At 42.1% G+C, this 17,594-nt stretch overlaps 1 long non-coding RNA gene across 1 annotated transcript; it reads left to right on the top strand.

The window, feature by feature from the left end:
* Positions 1-2,025: 2,025 nt before the first annotated feature.
* LOC146801686 (uncharacterized) lies at positions 2,026-11,146 on the top strand. Its single transcript, XR_014968062.1, has 3 exons — positions 2,026-2,092; positions 2,177-2,240; positions 10,677-11,146. It is a non-coding gene; the product is annotated as an uncharacterized LOC146801686 (long non-coding RNA).
* The last annotated feature ends 6,448 nt before the right edge of the window (positions 11,147-17,594 follow it).

Raw genomic sequence — 17,594 nt, 5'->3', positions numbered from 1 at the left:
GACTAGGAGGATAAAAAAAGCTAAATGTTTGGGGGATATTCCCTTAAGAAGGCCATTCCCAACAGCTACTTAGGTGGGTGGCACAATCAGTGCTACAGGCCTACTAGTAGCATTTAATTTACAGGCTTAGGGCACATATAGTAAACTTTACTAGGGACGTATAAGTACATTAAATATACACTTTAGCAATATTTAGCAGAAGTAAAGTGTGCAGAGGCCTAAAATCAGCAAAAAATAAGTCAGAAAAGTGGTGGGAGGCAGGCAAAGAGCTGGGGGAAGACCACCCTAAGGCTGTCAGGTCTAACACCCCAGGAGCAGATGTGACCAGTGGCTCCTTGGTGACGCCATTTTGAAATGTGCCAGCATGCTGTGCATCAACTTTGGGACAGAGGTGGAGAGGAGACGTGGAACCTTAGGATTGGCTTCCTGACTTCTGGAACCTTCCTCTTCCCTTTAAAAGCTCTTGCACAATAGAGTCTCTCTTGCCTGTGGATTCTTCTACATTTCAGTGTAGGCTTCTGGGACCACCATGGAGAACTGGAAGGAGGAACCCGATGTCCGGGAATGCCAGTAACCAACAATGTGCCTGCTCACAGGAGATCGATTGCCAGAAGACCGCTGCCGGCTTCTGTGGCAGCATGCCGAGTGCTGGGCGCATAGGGAGGCAAGAGGGGCAGCCGGAGGTGGGCTCCCTAAGTTGCCCTGCTGCAAGTATGGTCGGACTGACCAGCTGGGCTCTAAGTCTGGAGCCCCAGGAGGCTGGTTTTTACACATGAAGGCTGGTTTCAGCCTCCAGGTATGGTCTTGCGTTTCCAGTGGCAACTTGAAAGAGTTCCACATAGGAGCTGAATTTATGATTTTTGCCAAGGCTGTTTTAAGTTCCGCGTCTGGCCTGCCTGTGAGGGATGTTGCTTGCGGGGTCCCCTTGTGGGAAAAACACGGCACTAGAACTCAGATGTAAATAAAAGGGCAAAAGGAAAAGCGTCACGGCTCTCCCTCCCCAGCGGGAGAACCAGTACTCTAAAGTTCACTGCACTCTGGAAGACTGCCCCATAACGTTGCACCCTCTAGAGGCCATGTGCATGGTGACATTTATTATGGCTTGAGTGGCCTAAAGGTGCTTAAAGAAAGTGTCGTTATTGAAGCATCCTCTAGGGGTCAAGTGTATGGTTGCAATGCAATGTCATTACAATGTGATGCCTCATGGGAGGATTTTAATAATGAAGTTTGCAGTATTGATTTATCACAAAGATACTAATAAATTCTGGCAAATCATTTAACAAAATTGGCACTTATTGCTAAATTTGGAATGTCCTTTCCAGAAGCCATTATTTGCCATGAAGGAAAATCAAAGCATCGGACAACAAATTGTAAGGGCTGATATTTTTCCAACACAACCAAAAAGCAATTTACGAACTCCGTTGCAACTAAAACCTGTTGAAGGCCACCACACGTGTGATAATTGTGCTGTTAGCGATTCCGCGATTGAAAGGTACAGAATTTATCCACAATGCCATCAAATGGAGACATACAGAGTTGATGAACTGCAAAACAAAAAATGTTGTATACGCTGTCGTGTGTCCAGGCCTTAAGGTATACATAGGCAAGAAAACTCAGCAGATAAATCAACCAATCACCCAACATCGATCAAGAATTAAAAAGAAGGTTGAGCATTTTATGGAGAAATCACATAGTGAGAAATCACATAGTGATAATTATTTTAAGTGGACAGTTTTATCAGTACTGAACACCAGAAAACGATTAATCGACATTGACACTGCTTTGTTGCAAAAGGAGGCCTATCTCATTCTAAAATATAACAGCGCTCTGACTGGACTGAATCTCATGACAGAACTATCAAAAACATAATGTCTTTGTCGAAAACCACAAAAACCAAGATGCACTTGAGTGGCTGTCAGTGTGAACCAGGAATGAGTGACATTGCAATTGGCTGCCTCGTTCATACTACATTGTCCATGAATCTTTGCACACTTGCGCGATAAATTCTATCAGGAAATGCCCCTCCTTTGCCTTACATGCAGTCGTGTCGGCGGTGATGAGAGGGAGCAACAGTCGGAATAATTTAATGGAAGTAAGTGTCTAGTTGCCCCCGCGTATAATACATCTCTGTTAGGGCTCGATGTTCACGTTAAACTGACACGAGTTATTCTTGCAGGAACCCGGAAAACGTTAGGATCGAACTACGCGTCTGAAGCTTCGTGAGATTATCTCCGTCGCAGGTACGCGTTTAATCGGGTTAACCTTTTGCGGTTGAAAATATTGACAGAGCTTCCGCTTGCTAAAGTTAGATATACTTTAATTATGGTTTCTCAGACTTTTAAATAATCTCCGAAGCCGTCGGACATCTTATAAATCACCCGCAAAGGCCACAAGCGGGAGCAACAGTGTATCCTTGCAGGTGCGCGTTAGAAAGGACACTGAGCCATAGTTAAGTAACTGTTGCAGATTTTCAGTTATTGATCGTGCTTCTCTTCCAAATCGGATTGATATAAACCTCCTTCATGACCCATTGAGATCATTACCGATGGTGATAACATTTTCCATCAGGTAACTTTGTTTGTGTAAATACATCTTTTAGAAGTACAGGATTTACAGTTCAGTGGGAGAACTGGAAGTTCAGTAATCAATGAAATACTTGTTTTTGCATCATTTATTTTTTAGATCACACCAGTATCCATTAATAAGAAGCCCTGATGAGAGCCCCCTGACTCTTTGCCTGGGACTCGAAACGCGTTGGCATTTAATAACACTGAGGAATTGAGAATTAATATGCGTTCTGTTTCAGGGAAATTAAATTAAAATGATCCCCTGTTGTATGCATAAGCGTGCTCCCTGTGTTTGGCATTCCCTTGAGTTTGATGAATTGGTAGCTTCAAGGGTTGTCTCTTTGGCAAATTATGAAATGGTGTAAGAATATGCTTGTTATTCGTTTTACGTAGTGATGTCACATTTTAATGTTTGTTGTTTATGAAGTTTTCTGTAATTGTTCAATGCTTTATTAGTTATTTTACATATCTCTGGAATGACTAAGTGTTGTTTTCTTTTTCATATTTTGACTTCTTTGAAAAATGTATGAATATCTATAAATGGAAAGGTTAAATAAATAACCTGATCAAACTGAAAGGAATTCGCTTGATCATTGCTTCAAAGAAATAGCTTTAAAATTGATAAGGTATCAGGTTTCCCCCTTCTTTTTAATAATTTACACAGCCCTACCGGATCCTTGTCCTTTGGGCCTAACCCCTTTTGTTGGTTGATATTGTCAATTTATGTCACAAACTCTTGCTCTGAGATGACCATTCCAGCTTTTGTCAGAATGGGAATAGTCAATACCTTGAAAAATGTGGTTTAATCTGTAGACTGATATCCATAGGGTGTATGCTGTGAAAGTCCTGTTTGATTTAAGCTGTCAGAGCTGTGCAGCCAATAGTCAGCCAGCGTGTTCCTTTCTCTCGGAATGCCGTTGACGTAAGAGGAAAAGCGATTTCTCCACTTTCACCATGTACAGCTCATTTAGGGCCTGATTTAACTTTTTACGGACATCCAGCTAACTCAGCATGGGGATGGAGTAAATTTTGTACCCATGGCAGAGGGACTGACCATCACATTTATAAACGACTGCCAAGCAGGCAGTAATTTATAATCGATTGGCAGTGATCACTGTCATGGCGGTACCTGACAATATCGCTGATTGCTGCAAGGCTGTGTCAGCATGACGCAACCCTGCAACCCTGCATCAAACAGGTTTCTTTTTTTATTTTCAAAAAGAAAATCCAGGCACGATAAAAGTAATGCTCCCCTCATAATGCAAATTATCTCCCATTATTTGCTTTTTATTTTCTGTCACTACCACAGTTTGCTTGGCGGTGACAGATAGCAAACAAAATTGATACATTTCCGGACATCCTGCTTGGGTGGGAAATCATGTAGCCACATCTCTTACATCCCTAATCCCACTGGGCTGGCAAAGAGGTTTGGCTATGGAGGTGACAGAGTATTCACGCCTGTAGAAAAACTTAAGGCCCACCCGCAATTAAATTAGCAAGTTGACTATTATGTTGCCGGTGTGTATATTCCATCACTGATGCAATGGAGTATACAAACCGCTAACATTTAAATGATGCCTCTAGTTTAGTTTAGCATGAAGCATCTCACATAATATTGTTTGAGTGGGGGGTTCTGAATTTAGTTGAGGAAAAGGTCCGGGTTTAGGCTTATAATTGTAGCGTATTGAGCCTTCTTCTTTACAATGGGCGAGCCTCCCATCAGTGCTCCTAGAATACAATACTCCAATGCACCCGATAGTGTCTGTCAGCTTTGAGAACCCCCCTGAGAGTGAGCTCGGTGGGCTTTTGGGTAAATTAAATCTAGGCCTCCTTTGGACTCAGCCCCTTCAAAAATCCTTGTTCAAGCACAGGAAGCTATTCTGCCCTATTTTTTCAACCCATTAGCCAGGTCTTTCTCAATGGGACAAGCGCCCCTAAAATAGAAACAGGCAATGGTTACTCCAATACTAAAAAAAAAAAAACCTCCAGAAACCCCTCACAGTTGGAAGATTTAAGACCTATCTCCCTGCTCTTCTTTTTTGCAAAAGTCGCAGAAGAACTGGTCAATAGCCAGCTGACTAAATATATTGAGGCCAATAACTTATTGCATTTTAAGAAATCCGGTTTCCGGGCGCACTATTTCACAGACATAGCCCTGTTATTGGCCACTGAGTCTCTCAGGCGCTATGCTGATGGGGGCCCAGATGGCAGCACTAATTATAATAGACCTGAGCGCTGCCTTTGAGACTGTGCCACAAGGCCTACTCTTACCCAGGCTAGGTGGCTGTGGTGTGAAGGGCCTTGCCTGGCAACGGCTGGCATACTTTTTAAAGGTACAGATACCGGCACCTTGTCGATCCGGTCTCTCGGCTCAGGGCGTGGGGTAGGTGTTCGGCGTGCGTCTGTAATTGACAGGATACCATCAACTGAGGTATCATGAGCAGAGAAAACCTTATGAAGCAAGCGCGATCATCTAGCTAGGTAACCACTAGGTCTGGAGGGACTACGTGCTCGCACAAAAGAATAGTGGTAGGTAGGAACTCCTCCACCCACCACCATGTGTAGATAGTTATTGTTTATAGGTCCCTATGAAATGCAAAGTATAAACTTTGAACTCATTGCGTGAAACATGTCGACCACTTGTCTAGAGTTGAGTATTGCTCCACTGGACCATTAAGCCTCCGAGCAGCCACTCTTTTGTATTTTTAATAAAGGTGGATAACCATCCCATTAAAATTTGTTTTTTGGATTGTCCAACCTTTTTTAATATATCACTCACCCACGTCACATCTACACCTTCACCTAGGGCCCTCACACCCATGGCACCATACGGCAGGAACAGAAGACCTCCGCTAAAGAGCCCCTTTATGGGTGCCCGTCAGGTATTGCACCGCCGACCCGACGAGGAGCGAGTCCATATGATGAAGCATGACACCTAGCTTGCTGGGTGTGTGAGGACTCTAGTTCCGACAAGGAGAATTCCCCTCCTGTGGCCTTTTCACTTGTTGTCCATCCACTTGGGGAACAGCGTATCTTTCTTTCTGTACATGCCCAGGGCATGTACGCTGGACCCCGTTAAACAGCCCTATTCGTCCCCCTTCTTGTTTGAGATACTTTTTAAAGGATCACTCCTTCCAAGTGGTGCAAAAATCTCACTCCTTAGATCCTGTTCTACTGTCACAGGGGGTGCCACAGGGCTCTATCCTTAGTCCTATGCAATTTAATATTTATATGTGCCCCTGGCTGAAATTGCTGAGTGTCATACAGTGAGGATTGAATCCTATGAGGATGACACTCAACTAATAGTTGCTCTATCTTGGGAGTCGGATGGGGGGCTGAAGAATTTGAGAGATGCCTTACAGAGGTGGACACATTGATGGCCAATAGCTTCCTCAAATTAAATGCCACCAAAACTAAAGTTGTCATCATAGGGAAAAGCCTCTATATTTGGTCAATGGCTTGGTGGCCTGATGTAATGGGCCTCACCCCTGTCCCTAAGGAAAAATAAAGAATCTGGGAGCATGGTTAGACCCAGCATTATCATTAGAGCACCAGATAGCTGCTATGGCGGTAAACTGCTCTAACAGCCTGAAAAGGTTTTGAAGATTTTAAATGTCCTTCCGCTCTCTGCAAGCAAAATCATCGCACAGTCATCAGTCACCTCCCAGTTGGAATACTGCAATGTACTCTGCTTGAGAACTACTAAAATGAGTCACAGAAACTACAGCGTGTGCAAAATGCTGCGGCCCGCCATGTACTACATCTTCTGAGAGATGCTGTTTCCAGGCCTGCTCTGGCTAGCCGGCGCTGGCTGCCACTTAAAGAGAGAATCCTATTTAAAGCCATGTGCTTCAGTCACCGAATCTTTATTGATAGAGGTCCAGGGTACCTCACCTCTTTGGTGGAATGCCTCAAACTAAGCCATAATCTCAGATCCTCGAGAAAACCGAGATGGGGTGATTGCTCCTTAGCCTTTCTAGCTGCTCAGACATGGAATTCCCTACCCCCATCGAAGGATAGAACCATCGGAGCTACTGTTCTGAAGGAGACTAAAAACATGGTTATTTTCACTCCCTCCCTATTTCCTTCTGGGCAACAATGTACACCAATGTTGATTAATTCTATATTTATATGCTTGGATTGATTTCTCTTCTGTGATGCAATATTAAATCACAGTAAATCACTATTCTATGCTGTGAAGTTGTGAATTTATTTACGGCTTTGAATTCATGTCTATATATGTAAAATTATAAACAGTCAGCCACTGTGACCATTTTTCTTGTACCATTGTCTACCCGAGTCCATGGATCCTACGAGTTACCCCATTTAATATACTATTTCCAATAGATGCCAGGGCAGTCATGAATCCCAGTTCGGTCAAGTAGATAGACATATGGCATAACATCTTTCCTCTAGTCACTTTCTCACTGCACTTGGATGTGGCTTTAGGTGTAATAAGGCACTTTATAAATATCATTATTATTATTATCTGTGCAGAAAACACTGTCTCTGTTCTCATCTACGAATTGTTTAAACGTTAATACAGCCGTTCCTTGTCCTATGGTTATTTTAACTTTTGAGACATTCATGCGACAAGGACCTATTGGGGGTGGCAGTCAAGTCCATTATCTAGTTGAAGATCTATAAGATCATGGTCGGAAATCCAATTTTTTTATTATATTATAGAAAATTCTACTATGTTTCCTGTTAAGTTGCGTTATTATAAAGTTTTGGATTGTGGTATGGATACCAAGGTAGCAAGAAGTAAAAAGTACAATCAGTGTCTCGAGGTTATAAGATTCTCCAGAGTTCAATCAGACTGCTGCCCTGAAACATATCCTTCAGGATATTCCAGCTATTGTTTCATATGTACGGTTTCTACAGTGACATTCAAACCACCTTCCATCCAGACTCTTATCTTTCCAAACAATGTGAGCCGTCTACCGAGAATGGAGACAAAGTCAGACTTATCCTCTAAAGGGGCATATATTGACTCCACAATTATGTGTGCATTGTGTATGCGGAACATAGAAAAATTATATCTCCTGTCAGTATCTACCATATATGCAATAAATTGACTAGCAATGATGTACGTGTTAACGTCGCAGCTCCCCTTTTTTTATGGGATGCTCAAGTGCCTCAGGCTGTCTACTTAGTGTGTATAGCTGACATGAAGAGCTTTTCCTATTCAATCCCTACATCCCTTTTTGCCTTTATATGTCAGGTGTGTCTCTCATAGTAGAGCAATATCTGGCCCTGATGGCCTAGGACTGTGAGAATTTTCTTTTGTTAAATGAAATGTGTTAACCTGGTAATATTAAGGGAAAACACTGCCTGTGCACTGGCTTGTGATCACAAGCATATTATTGTGTACTAGTGAGCAGGTTCCAACCGTGTTCCTTATGCGTATTGGTAGTGTCAATTAAAAGGCAGAACAGAGTGCCTCAATTAATGAATGTTCCGATGTTTATGTGACTGTATATAGTTTTAATATATATGCAGAGTCCCTGAAGATGGAGGTGGGCTATGCCCCATTGAATGAGTAAACTCCCCCCACTCTAAAGATAATCCAATGATAGGACCAAGTCAATGATATGAGGAGGTATAAAGTAGATAAACACGGAATACTGAGTATCAAACTCTGTTCCTCATTGTCATTTATCCATCTAGGGATTTTAGGGTAGAGGAACTCAATGTTCCTCCAATTGCCAAGAAATGTCAAACTCGTTATGCGCTATACCTGTGGACTGGGAGATTGAGGTTGACATCTTGACCAAGAGCGTCATCTCCATATTGTTAATCATACTTGCACTATATTGTCAATGTAAATGCCTATTTTGTAATTATATTGTCTGACGACTGTATGCTCCTGCTGTATATATTGTGCAAACCATATTACATGGATACATCGGTAGAAAGAGCATGAAAGATACATTTATAGTAGTTTTGTCCATAGATGCTAAGGCCCTCAGAGGGACCTTAGAATCCTTCCCTCAAATTCTCTCCCACTTGCCACACACCAAGTTTACTGATGAACCTTTGCATTGTGGAGAAGACCCCTCCAGTCACTTTATCCAGTTCTAGAGTCTTCAGTGGCAAAGTCCGTGCAATGATAGCCTCTCTGTGCCCTGAAAGCTTTGCAGTTTAAGAGGTGGCCTAGATCTGTCTCCCTCCTTAGTTTGTGTCTGCTGCTGCTTCTTTATTGCCCTTGTGATTATTTTCATGTCAGCTTTTTCACAGTACAGTATTTCCTCATACTGATTATCCTCTGATTCTTCAGACTTTTTTGCAGGATTGTCTTGTTTACTTGATCTCAATGGTGCTGTCTGTATGTCTGTGCCCTACAATTACGTTAGATAGCTCTCCAAATCCTCTGATTCCTCCTATTCCATTGTATGTCTGTCAACTGTGATCAGCATGGTAGTAAATTCCGAGAGGCGCTACATCCCTTCATTGCACAGCCATGGGTGAAGGGCCAGTAAGCATTTTCTTTTGGCATTTGAGTTCTAAGACAAAATCTACAGATAAATATGTCAGGTAATACTCGAATTGGTATGGTCCATGCTTTTTCACTGCCATGATCAATTGCCTTGCTTATTGCTGTCTTACACAGCAAAGTAGGTTTTGTCAATAGGTAACACTGCGGGCACTATTACGAGATCACACTCAATGTGCCCGTTGTAGTTCTAAGAGTCGGTAAAATGTAATGTTTAAGAAGGTGGGGAATTGAATAGGTAGAAATGCGTGTATGTCTCTGACAGCAGTCATCCGAATCAAAGGTTTTCTTGTGAAATCTCAACAGTTCAGGCCCCCATTCTGGTTGATTATCAAATCTCTTCTCCACATTGCTAATCCTGTGCTCTCTTGTCGTGAGCTGCACCTGGAATGTGGTGATCTCCCCTCAAAGTGATTGTAACTCTGTGATCATGGCCCCTACTGCTGAGTTCACAGGCTCTATGGAAAGGTTGAGGTCTGCCAACTCTTTCAACAATGAATCCAGGGCAGAGTTAGGTTCCACTATTTCTGTGGTTTGAGACTTCTATTCCAGTCAGTTGGTTACCGCTGCTGAGAATAGAAGTTGGGGCACATGTTTATCCTTCAACAGGTATATACGTAGGATCAAAGAAGTCCTGTTATGAGTGATCCATTGGAGTTGAAGATATTTCATAATTTTCCTTTCTGGTTGGGAGTGTCAAAGTGGGTTCTTTACGCCTGCGATGTAGTAGGATTCAGGAGTAGTAGACCAGTTACAATAAGAACCTCCTCCAATGCTATGCTGGGGGGTATTCGTCCGGTTTACCAAACACTCTTACCTGTAAGTTGCTTGGTTGGGTTTTGCAGAGATGCTATGAGCCAATTTCCCAGGACCCTATCAGATAACCTGTGATTTAGTATTACACTAAGGCTATGTGATAGACCTCAGGGAGGATGGGTGGGTACTGGACGCTGGCGAATTCCTGTTGTCGACCTGCAAGGCAACAAGATGTGTTTTAGAATATCACTCAATGAGTTTTAGTCTAAGCGTTAGCGCTGAAATCCCTACCCCCCTAAGTCAGCTATGGAAACCTTCCTACCTGCGATCTTTAGAAGTAGTGAGTAGCGTCCAGTAGTCTTGTGATGGAGTTGAGGTGTGGTCTTAAGTTGTGGTTAGTTGTGGTGTGAAATCAGGACTGCTGTTGTCGTGAAGTCTTCTGATGAGGCAGCGTCCTTGCTTCTCTGTAATATGGAAATAACTTGAAAAAGTTACTTTATTCCATTACCCATGATGTACTCAACTTGGCTTTTATGCTGCATGACTAATTCACTTACTTATCTTTGACCCCCAAATATGGAACCATCACGATATGCTAAAAAAAAGAGAAGATATGCAAACAATGGTGCAAACAAATGCTAAAGTCCGTAGTGAACCAAGGTTTCACAAATTACTACAAAATGTCTTTTTGAGGTTTCTTTTAAGTTCTTCCAGTGTCCTTTCTTGACCTTGAAAAAAGTTCCAAAAATTGTCATTACACATATGCTAATGAATATTCTTCAGTTCTGTGCTGTCTTGCGATGGGCGCCTAAGTAATGAAATATTTAACTTAGCTTTTGTGTCTTTTCCTTCCTTAGGAGGTCGTAGAGATGCTGAGCTGCAATCCAGGGGATTAAGGAACCAGGAAGGCTTCTTCAGGGTATCGCACCGGAAAACAGGAAAGCAAACAGTTGTCTCCGTGACAACTGCGGGAAGGCTAAGAACCTTCCAGAAGTCGGGTGTCGCATTTTATAGGCCTGCCACACCCAAGATGGCCGTTGCATTGTGCATGACGTGACATGCCGCGTTCTCCTGTTTGTTTCTAGAAACGGGTCCTTTCTTTTAGAAGCGCAGTTCCTCTCTCCGGTTCAGTTCCAAAGCAGAGCATAAACCAATCCCACGGCAACAATCATCAACGTGACATTGCAAAGTAAATCTTTGCAATAAAGAATCATGTTTGACAGTCAAAAGCCAAACAAGCAATGTTACATGAAAACACAAACAAAAGCACAGTACAAATACAAGTACTTCAGGCATTAGAATAGGGCCTTCTTATCTTAAGTACAATACAGATTATTTGCCCCTAGAGATAGGCTTACTCTTACAACCTATGGAGTGCTGGTGGCACGGGACAGGGGAGGGTTTTTCTAAGGCATGTCAAACTGTATAAAAACACATCCTGCGCGCACGCGTTAGTTAACCTTGGAGGGAATCATGACAGTATTGTACTGTCTCAAGAGCAAACATCTTGACCTTCTGGGTTGTCTCTTAGCACTTGAGGCAGGACCGCCGATTTACTTGCCAGTAACAGTGAAGAAGTGTCACTAGCGTTGAGAGGCAATGGATATTATTGTAGTTGTTTAACACACTACCCTCCTTCCACTTGCCTCAAGATGACTTACTAGTAAAGAGAAGGGGAGTCCTGTCTCTATTTCCATTGAGCAGCTCTGTATCCTCCTTTACCTAGCAGGCCTCTCTTTTCCCCGTTGGTCTTGGTGGTCGGCACCAGTGCTTAATTTGTAAAAAAAGAAGTTCCAAGGCCCTTGCCAGGAGGACCCTGTGTCCTGCAACACCCATTGCCCCTGCCTGTTCTACAAGGGAGACAATTTGAACTATTCCTGTCCGCCCAAAGCTATAAGAATGCTTGGGCAGCTGGTATTAGTCATTTTAGCTGTATAAATAAATACTATACAACTATTGGTGTGCTCATTTCAGAGAACAGATGCTGACAATTAAGTGCCGGTGCCGAGCACCGGAAACCACTGGCTCAAATTAAGCACTGGTCGGACCTCCTTCAGGGAAGCCATCCACATTGAAGGTGATAGAGAGGTTGGGATTCATATGTTAGCAGGGGTTTTCACAAGTGGACAGACTATGTACCCTTCATCCTAGCCATGTTCTAGGTCCAAGTGCCAGACTTGGTGCTTTTAAGGAGTGAGATTGGCAGGGCAGAGTACAATAATGTACCTCAAAGCAGTAGGCTGGTTCCCAGTTACTTTTGTAATGGCCATCCCAATGTTTTGATCATCTCTGATGGCCCCTGTCAAACATTGCAAAACTAACAGGCCACCTTGCTCCTTCTAGGCCAATGTTCCACTTTTCTGTCACAGCAATGTTGGATCTTCTGGCAATTAGGTGATAATATCTCGTTTTTTGATGTGCCTGGAGCTGATGTTTTTGCATTTAATATGCCTGAGGCCCTTCTGGAGCCCAAAGGAGATGTCGTCATGCTCATCAATGTCAGGCTACTTGGCTTTTTACGTTAATGTAAAGTGTGGAGTTATACGCACATATATCTTTCTTATAGAGGTGGCAACATAATAAATATAAATGACTATTTGGAATCTCCATACAAACTACACTCTCACTAACATCCTCATCTTAAGATGAAGTGTGTCCATGCACTGTGACCAAAGATTATTTTATGTACATGGACGTGCAAAGCTGTTTTCATGGATGGATGTCAAATCATGACTTGAGGGATTATTTAGAGCTTGGCGGGATGGGATAATTTAAGGAATTCAGAGAAGGTAACTTTAATGGGGTGAGCCTTAGAAACATTCTAGCTTGAACAACCTACAGGCAAAAATAGGGCTTCCCTTTTTAGCTGAGGATGATTTGCCCTAACACCACGGACATCTCCGGGTAACTGGTGAGTAGGGTAATTGGTCATACGTAAGAGGCCCATTAAAAAAATTATCCAAACTATAGCATTAGTGGTGCTATGTTGTACGTTTTTTTCAGTAATAGTGTGCTTTTAGGCATCAAAGGCTTCAAAACTACGGGGACTGAGTCCACTCGTACCATCAGAATGTGTTGAATTGATTCCTTGCTAGCCCTCAGTTCATCATCTGTATCCCTAAACTGACAGGGCACTGGATGATGTCTGCATCCTCAAACCATGCCAACCATAATTCCCGAAAGGAAATCATGGAAATATATCTTACCCTTTTGTTAGTAACACAGGCATGCCCAAAGGGAGATACAAGAAGTACACAGATTGGCATTTCTAATATTTATTAAAGCAATTGACTATTGCATAGAATACATGCACTGCAATGACTAATAGCAGGAAACTAAATATATAAACAACATTACTAGATTAGTGAAGAATATAAACAATTCAACCATTGTGCTATTGCACTGCTTATATGAATCACAGGTACAATTATTATTCGTATAAGCAGTGCAATAGCACAATGGTTGAATTGTTTATATTCAAGATGCAAAAACCCCTATAAATAAATTAGTGAAGGGGCTGGGAGGGGAGTAGTAGAGAATCGTAGCCACACCAGTAGGTTGGCTAAGCCAGATCTAACCCCCAAGAGAATGTTCCTCCATTTTGGACTTTAGAAGAATAGTGCTTTCTGGGACAAGAATATGCCACACTTTGGAGGAAGTGGTCATACCAGATGGTGGCACCATGCATCCCATTGGTAAGGGGGGGGGCCCTGATTGACGCCCAGGAATACTGAATAAATATGGAAGAGTTGCCAGGCAACTCAGATCTACTGCCTGAAACAACAAGGAGAAGAAGGACTGACCTGCTGGAACCCTGATCTGCACCCAAAGAACTGCACTTTTAAGGACTGCATCTGCTGCACAATCTGGTACTACAGCCCTAAGGACTTTGCCTGGCTTCACAAGGATTACTGAGTTTTATCTCTGCAAGTTACAGGTTAACAGAGTCCACTTGCATCATTTCCATCAAGAAGACCTCATGCTGGAGTGTAGCAAGTGGACTTTTAAACGATTTAACCAGGTACATTGTGGGAATTGCAGTCCCAGCATCTCAAGGACCATCTCAGAGGTTCTAGATCCTTGGATTGGTATTTTGGACACTTTGAACCCACAAGAGGAACTTCAGGGAGAAGTTCCAGAAGTTTGGAGAAGTTTAGAGCAACTTTTGTAAAAAGCTCCATAAGTTGATCAGGTGCATTGTGGGAGTTGTAGTCCAAGACCCCAAGAGGCAAACTAGAAGGTCTGAACACTTGGCTGGTGATGTGAACCACTTTCCTGCAACAAGAAACACTTATGGAAGGAAGTTTAAAAGTGTTATTTTGTAGATGACCTGAACTCTTTTTTAACCCTATGTGAACTAACTGCTTCTAAGTGCTAGTTTTATGTTTAATCTTTACAAATTCATGGCTCTACTTCCCTACATTGGGTATTTGTTTTTTGGTGTCTATGTGTTCATAAACATATAAATTATGTTTACAAACTGGTGTTGGAATGTTATTGCGTCTTACTTATTTAATGTATTGGTGTTTTTAAATGTTTTCCACGCCTGTCTCCTATGTTAAGCCTGCCTGCTTGTTTCCAGCTACCACGAGTTGAGCAAGGGAATAATTTGAGACCTTGACTGAACCTTTTATTGTGTCTGTGGCCTTATTACTAGTGGTTGGCTGGTACCTGTCACAATAAATATTTCACTTTCCAACAGGGTGACCTACAGCAACCCATCGAGATGCTCCTCTATCTAAACAAAGACTTGGCACAGTTTATATAATAAACTGCTCCCATTTGTTCCATGCCTGCGTACCAGTCCTGTTGTCATTGTTTATTCTATCCATCCAATCTGTCACCAAACAGACAACAACAAACAACAACATTTTGTGCAGTGTACTTAATCCATGTACAAAATGTTTTAAGGCCTGATACAGTGCCTAGGAAGAAGTGTAACTGTAAACAAAACCATACGTCAGCACTTTATCTTATGAGGCCGCACAAGCAAATGTGTGTTAAAAGTCAATGATTAACCCTTTCACTGCCAGGCCTCCTCCCCGTGCCCTGCCTTTTTATGGCTATTTGGGGTATTTTGCACTTAGGTACCTATACGTTTTTTCCACATAAGGTATCCATGCCAAATTTGTGTCCTTTTTTCCCCACATCCTGAGGAATCTAAAGGTGCCCAGGGTTTGTGGATTACACTGGAGGGAGCAAGAAATTGCCCAAAATACAGTTTTTGTTTACAATATCTTTTTTATTGCCATTTATAGTTACCTCAAGAATACATTCAACTCATTTACAAATCCATGAGAAGAGGAGCATATGGCACAGTAATCTTATATGGTAAGCATCTTGTTACAGCATTTATGAATGTGGGATAACGCGTATTTCTATCCATTTCCAACTCCTGGTCCTAGCCAATTTCTCCAAAATAATGTCACCTTCCAGATCCAGTGCATCAATAAAAAAAATAGACAAATAAAAAAAGAAGGGGGAGTTCCCTCTTCATGGTATGTCTGTCAATGGGGAGTATTTGGGTTGGCTATCAACAGTACCCACCACAGCTGTACATAGTTCTGAAAAACACAATTTTACCACTTATGAATAAGTACAGTTATGGTGTGGAAGAAAATAAGAGCCATATAATAAAGTAAAGAAAGCAACACATGAGCACTCACTCCGTGTTACTGTAAAGTACACATCAAACTGTAACTTGTAACAAACTACCAGGGGTCTTTAGTCTGTGCAAAATGTTCATAATTTATGGGCCAATGCTGCCTTTGGGACCGGGGGGGTGTGAGGGGGGAAGGGGAGTCGAAGTTCATTCCAATTTGGTGTTCCACCAAGGAGCCAATCCTCACCCCCTCCACCCCTTATGAGCCCCAATCTATGTGGTCAATCTTCACCCATCACTCAGTTTTGCCCAAAATACAGTTAATGTTGTTTTGTTTTGGAGAAATACGAAACAAGTAGCAGAAGAAAGTGTCTGTTTTTTTCCCTGAAAATGCTCTCAACAAAGAGTTTGCAGTGCTAAAATTACCATCTTCCCAGATTTCAGGAACAGGCAGACATTTGTCAGAAAGCCAAAATGTTCTATACAGTTTTGGCATTTCCTATTTTTTGTACTTTAAACTCCTTCCAGTTATTGTGGTAAATGGGTGTGAAACCAATAATAGATCCTGGAATGCTATACATTTCTGATAAGTAGGCACAATTCTAAATTCAGCAAGGGGTCATTTGTGTAGATTTATCAAGGTTTCCCTACAGAAAGTAACTGTTGAAATAATAAAATAATGAAGATGAATCGAAAAAACAGCCATTTGTGCCTACATTTTCACCTGTAACTTATTCTAACTGTAGCAGATTTTTGAAAGCAATATACTGTTACGTCTGCTGGACCCTTACAGTTGCATTGATATATAGGGCTTCTATGTTCACCAAGAACCCAGGCTTCCCAGAGCCAATAACTGAGCAGTATCTTGAAATTAAATTTCATAGTGTAAAGGGCATACACCAATTCATTTATAAAATATAAAGAATGAAAAATAGGTGTCAAGGAAACCTATGTATTTTCAAAATTGGAACAAGAATTGGAGGAGTTTACTAATAGGGGTTATTTGCACATCTCTGAATTTGTAGGTACCCATACTAGCATGTGAATTACAGGGCATTTTTCAAAATGTCTTGCTTTTCACACACTGGCTTACATTTGAAAGGCAGAAATACATACACTATTCTGTGTTCTTCTAATTCTCGAAATAAAAACACTATTTCACTTCTGTTGTTAGACCTTGTGCCTGCAAAAGGAAACGGCCCAAAATGCAACGTGTACACATCATCTTTTTCCATTGAAACTGATCCTTTTTTGCAATGTGCCTAGTTGTGGATTTTGGGCGCTAGCTTAGCCGTCACCTAGAGAAACTTAGCAAATCTGTACATTTTTAAAAGATAGACACTCACGGGAATCCTGTATGGGGTGACTTGCGTGGCTCTCACCAGGTTATGTTTACCAGAAGCCCTTGCAAACCTCAAATTTGTTCAAAAAACCCACATTTTCCTCACATTTCTGTGATGGAAAGTCCTGGAATCTATGGGGAGTTGCAAATTTCCATCCACCCAGCGTACCAGCAAGTATCCTGATAATAATGGTACCTCACTTGTGTGGGTAGGCCTAGAGCTCGCGACAGAATATGGCACAAAACACAACATGGACACATCACATTTTTCCACTGAAAACTGACCTTTCTTTTGCGATGTGCCTAGCTGTGGATTTTAGGCCCTAGCTCAGCCGACACCTAGGGAAATTTAGCAAAACTGCACATTTCTGATAATGAGACACCCATTGGAATCCAGGATGGGGTGACTTGTGTGAGTTTCACCAGGTTCTGTTACCCAGAATCCATTGCAAACCTAAAGTTTGTAAAAAAAAAAAAACACATTTCCTCACATTTCTGTGCTGGAACGTTCTGGAATCTACAGGGAGCCATCAAGTTGACCTATCACAAAATGATATGTTGTTGCAAGGGAGTCACATGCATTTTTGGTCTCAGGCTCAGCGGCCATCAAGGGAAACCTACCAAATCCAGACATTTCCGAAAACCCGACATCCAGGGGAGTCCAGGGAGGTGTGGCTTGCATGGATCCCCAATGTTTTCTTAGTGGATCCACAAGGGATGCAGGAATGGCCAAAATATTCAACCCCAAAAGGTAAGCAACCCTTGCCCAAGGGGCCACTCCCCAAAACATTTTGATTCATATACAATAAACACTCTGGTGGTCTAGTGGAT

The sequence above is a fragment of the Triturus cristatus genome, chromosome 8, assembly GCF_964204655.1.
Source record: "Triturus cristatus chromosome 8, aTriCri1.1, whole genome shotgun sequence".
Classification (NCBI taxonomy): domain Eukaryota; kingdom Metazoa; phylum Chordata; class Amphibia; order Caudata; family Salamandridae; genus Triturus; species Triturus cristatus.
The sequence above is the reverse complement of the archived record's forward strand: the minus strand, read 5'-3'. Positions and strand labels throughout refer to the sequence as shown.